This window comes from Microcebus murinus, chromosome 14 (assembly GCF_040939455.1).
Source record: "Microcebus murinus isolate Inina chromosome 14, M.murinus_Inina_mat1.0, whole genome shotgun sequence".
NCBI lineage: Eukaryota > Metazoa > Chordata > Mammalia > Primates > Cheirogaleidae > Microcebus > Microcebus murinus.
In genome coordinates, this window is record NC_134117.1 from 38,358,324 (window position 1) to 38,363,955 (window position 5,632).

General features: G+C 35.4%; 1 non-coding gene across 1 annotated transcript; it reads right to left on the bottom strand.

Moving 5' to 3' along the window:
- Positions 1 to 4,596: 4,596 nt before the first annotated feature.
- Positions 4,597 to 4,737, bottom strand: LOC142875732 (U4 spliceosomal RNA). Its single transcript, XR_012923028.1, has one exon. It is a non-coding gene; the product is annotated as a U4 spliceosomal RNA (small nuclear RNA).
- Positions 4,738 to 5,632: the final 895 nt, after the last annotated feature.

Here is a 5,632-nt window from a genome sequence, read left to right on the forward strand (position 1 = left end):
GCCACGGCAAGCTAGAAAGTGGACCCTCATCACCAAAGGAATCTGCCACTACTTTCATCTTGGACTTCCCAGCCTCCGGAACTGTTAGAAATAAAAGTATGTTGTTTAAACACCCAGTGTAGGGTATTTTGTCATAGTAGCCTGAGCTGACTGAGACATCTCATTTTAGAGATGATAAAATTCAGGCCCAGTTTTTTGTTTCTGTTTTTATTTTGTATTGAAACTCATTAAATAGAGTCATCTATAAGGGAAAATCATCATGAATTCATCACATCATTATATATACTTTGTATCTACCTATATTATTGATGCATACTAATTTATGCTTAGATACCAATACCTGTAGAATTCTGATTCAGCACATGTTAAGAAATACTCAGTTTCCCCTAAACACAATAGATGAAAAAAAAAAAAAAACAAAGAAAGAAATACTCAGAGTCTTTGGGAGAAAAGCTATGGTGGTCACAGTGAGTAGTAGTTACAGCATTCGTCTTGCTCTTGGGGCTGGACTTTTTTAAAAGAGTACTGAGTGTATCTAATTCAGTCGAATGTATTTATAAAAGCTATGCATATTTTCAAGTTAAATATTGTTTGTTTTATTAAGGATTCCTTTCAATGTATATCTAGTTATAATATCTGTTTAAATCACCCTTTCAGTGATCATTTATTTAAGTAATATTTCTAAGCATAGGGTTAACCATAGTGGTTTATATAAAAGTCCCCTTTCATATTCTGTAAAAAGAATCTTTACATACTTCTAAATAGAATCTTTTTTGAAACATAAAAAGGAATGTTGCTTATTTCACTTTTTCCAATTACATCAGTAGTCACTAAATGAAAGTAATTTTCTTCTAGAAAACAAATCAGCACTATACTCAGAAAAAAAATGTGGTTATAGGAGGAGTTAGCCAGTAATAAAATGTCAGTAAAGAACAATGCTTGTTTTCCCAGGTCACATCAGGTAAAATAGTTGTGGGCTGGGCATTATACAGCTTATGTGTTATGAGTTATGGAGAAGGCATTGGGCTCAGAGCCATCAGAATTTGAACACTTCTCTAATCTGCTCATTATGAGAAACTGGGCACATTACTTTATCTTTCTGAGTCTCATATTACTCATCTATAAAATGAGCCCAATAAAAATTTTATCCATATTATGAGGTCACTATGATAATTAAATGAGTTATTGCACACTCCATATTTAGAACCGTACCTGGAATATATTAATAAAAATGCTTAAGAGATGTTGATGATTATTGAAAAAAAGGATATGGCCCAAACCATTGCATTTATGTTGGTATTATAACTTTACTACCACAGAGATTCATCTGAACTTCCTGATTGCTTTTCAAAACATTGTTAATGCATTTGGTTCTAACATAAAAAGTCGAGGGCACACTGAATATAAATGGAGTATTTCTGTAAATTTCTTAGCAATTGACCATCTCTTTGATCTACTAAAAGTCAACTATGGTTCCTTTTGCCTAACTCTGTGTGACACCAACTTGCAAGTTCAGGGATTGATGTCACATAGCCTCTTTAGTATTATTTTTTTAAAGGACAGTGTCAGGCATTGGTAGAAAAGCAGAATGGAGTTGAGCACGGGAGTCTGAATCAGAGATTTAATTACCTACATGATTGCAATTAATCCACTTACCCATTCTATGCATTCAGGTTGTCCAGAGCTCAACATTTTCACCTTCTAGATATTACTCCAGTAATCCCTAATTCTGTTATTAGTTACTAATAGTTTCTGTTATGCTGTTACTATCATTCCCTCACACCCAGACATTAAAATCTCACACCTATATTTCATCAAATGCCAAATAACGACATATATATATTTTTAAAATCCCTCATACACATTCTCAATATTCATTCCATCTTGATTTTCATCTAGGCCCATTATCTTTGGTATGATGTTTTATGGCAAAAATCCTTATAATCATCTGAACTATTTCCAGTCCCTTTCTCTTCTAATTCATCTCACACCTGCTACTGATTTAGTCTCCATGAAGCAGAACTACACGGCTTCAACTTGCCTTTTCATTCTTCACTTCTGTATTTCCCATATATATCTTACCATTTTAGTCCAATTAGTCTGACCATTCACTGTTCCCCAGGAATATTTTGAGTATTTTCCGTCTGTTACCTTTGCTTTTGCTCTTTCCTTTAATTTCTAATGCATCCCTCATGTCTTTACACATCTAGAAAATATTCTCACTTTGATCCAATATAACTAGTTCACACTCTCCCTCTCTCTCTTTTTTCTTTAATATGAAGAACATAGGATTTAGGCCCAAATAAATGTCAATCCACTTACAATGTGACCTTAGGCAAGTATCCTAACTTCACAGAATCATAGACTTGCCTATATAATAGAAAGATAAAAGCGACACCTCAGAGAGTTATTGTGACAATAAAATGCACAAAGTTTATAAAGAGATAAGTCCAGAACTAGAACAAGAATGAGTAACTGTTATTATTACCCATATTAAATGAAATATGAATTACAATATGTAACTAAATAAGACGTGCCTTATAAATGACAGAGTCTCAATCATTGTTGACTTGGATTTAAGACTAGAAAAATCATCACTTGAAAATTTTTCTTCCACCAATAGGTAGGCCACCTACAACTGCCCTAAGAATGACCACATTGTGCTGTCTTAGAGGTTTCTCTGCACAAATAACCAAGAGATGTCTGTTGCTATGAACCTACCACAGTAACAAACAAATTTTAAAGTAGCTGAAAAATTAGAGCAGGAAATAAGTACCCAACGCTTGCCAACTGTCAGCAAAATGCTAACCTGCTTGAATATTTTCTTGGTTTCTGTTTTAAAAACATGAGAGCTGAAGTACTAAAATTTGTGATCCAAAACTAAACATAGTAAGGCACAAATGACAGTGTAAATGTTTTGGCTGTGTAACCCATCCTACTTTGGGTGATGGAACTTGGGGAAACAGACAGTGATGTCCATGACTGTTTGATCATGGACACATCCTGTATTTTGCAAGCATGGAATCGGGCAGTATGAAGGGCTGCTCTCACTGGGAAAGTTTGACCTGTGTGCTATTTATGGCTCAGAATTTGATGCTAACTTGGCAAATCAAATGGAGTTCCGAAAAGATGACATTTCTTAACCTCAGTACATTTCCAACAAAATTAATTCTAAGATCATTACATTTCCATGAGACCTACAGTCAACATTCCAAACCCTAGACAGTCAACAAATAGAAAAGGGATTTGGGAGCGACCAAATGACAAGAGGAACCCATTTGGTTTCACAATGAGGCTGAGCCTAAAAAGGACTAGGAAAACTCCAGTCAAGGATTTACCTTTTAGTGCTCCCCTCATGTTTGGCCCTAACACTTTCATCTTCAATTTCTGAGTTGAATTGTTTCCTCTGGAACCTTCTATTTTACCCACTCTATTTCTTTCCTGCCTCCTTAATTCAGGATGAGAACTGAGCTATTTCTATGATGAACATTCAGCATCAGCATAAGGCTTAGCTATTGAAAATGACTCAATAGGTTTTGGTTGAAATATATTTCAGTAAATCATTCATTACATCATCATTAGATCATATTCAATATATTCTAAGTAGCAGTCTGTTAAAGAGAATATACTCAGGCATGACATAACAGAATTCTACTCTTCCCCCTTTTCTCCCTGTTTTTAAGATTTTTCTCACCTGTAAAATGGGGATGATAGTAGTAAATTCCTTTGAGAAATTTTTTGAGGATAAAGTAAGAAAATGCACACACTGTTACTGGTACCTCATAAGTACTCTAAAAATTATAGTTATCAATTTTAAGACATTGCCTCTCTGATAATGTCAGTCAGCAAATATTTATTGAATATCTATTTTGTACAAGACCTAGAAATGAAAGAACTGTAATTGCTCCCCTCAAGAGACTCTCAGGCTAGAAGGAATAATATGATTATGTATAAAACAAGACCATTTACTCATAAGACACTATGAGAGCTTTGAAGGGACTCATCTAACTCAATCAGTGAATGAGGAAGATGTCAAGGAAGGCTTCCCAGAGGAGGTGACTCATTAGGGAAGTCTTAAAGAATTTGGTAAAGAAAGAAGAGATTTGACAATAAATAAAAAAGGTACCAGGAAAACATTGAAAAGGCCCAGACATCAGAGAAAGATTAGCAGTGTGTGTCTGAGAGGTTGAAAGGGGTTCTGCAAAATAATTTAGAATTTTGGGGGCTTGAGGAGAGACAGGGAGAAAAGAGGCTGAGAAATGAAGCTAGCCATGTGCTCAGCTTATGACAGCCAAGAGCTTTGTGTGCCAGGGTTAGGAGGTCGAATTTCATCTTGAAGGAAACTGGGGAAGGCTGAGGAATGACAGGATTACACACACACACACACACACACACACACACACACACACAAGAAGACAGATTAGGGAGCCATTGCAATAGCCCATGTTAAGAAAGATGAGTTAGGCAGAGAGTAAAAAGGAAGGCTCTGAGTATTCTATGGAAGTACTTTGTTTTTCACTCAATCAATATGATCTTATTTCTATAGTTAGAAATAAGTTAGTTATTTCTTTTTTTTTTTTTTTTTTTTTTATCCAGTCCCCGTGGGGACCGTCAAAAATTGCCAATGCCGACTATATTGCAAGTCGTCATGGCGGGGTATTGGGAAAAGTTTTCAATTAGCAATAATCGCGCCTCGGATAAACCTCATTGGCTACGATACTGCCACTGCGCAAAGCTTATTTCTATGGTTAGAAATTTGTAATTTTGATCAGTGAAATTACAGATTTCTAAAATTTGTTCTTTTATTTAGGACTTCATGCTTTGTTCTCTTCTCAGTGAGAACTTGTAAAATAGTGTGAATAACTCAAAGAGCTACTCAGGTAGTTGTATAAAAAATACAGCAAGCAAAAGTAAAAAGGAAAATTTGCAACACTGTGTTTTGTGTTTGCTTTTTATCAGTTATGTTGCCCTGCAGTTTAAATGCCCTAAAGCAGATGCTAATCCCTGGTAATGCAAGTACTAAGAGGCAGGTAGTAACACTCTCATTTTTAACTATCAAAGACTATACCTGAGAAAGGTCTTAAATTTGCCCAAGGCTACTCACCTAATTAAAGGCACAGTGGAGACACCCTGCCTGCTGTATCTCAGGAGTTTCCATCTTTTTTTTTTTCCTTTTTTATTTCAGCTTTTTTTCCCCCATAAAGATCATATCAATAGAAATTTTTCCAGGAAGAGTAGCTTGAATTCTTCAGGAAAAGAATGGGAGTGATAACTAACTTCTAGCACTAGGGAATATCTCTAATATCTCTATAAGTCCCAAGAAACTTGTTATACACACACTGGAGTAAAACATCTTTTAAATGGAGAGAATGAGGGTGGGTGAATTTCACTTTCTACTGCATATAGGATAGAAAATGCCTCAAACTTTTTCGGTGGCACTTCCCTTAAGTCAAATATGGGTGTCTTCTTCACACTTTTCAGACATATCTCTGCATTCGTCTCCTCAAATAAATGAATAGAATTGCCCACAGAATATGGGAAACAGGCTGGTGAATCCTTTGATATTGGGTTTGAACTGCAGGAAAAAGCTGAAAAGGAATTCTAGTAACAGAACACACCAAGAAAAATGAGA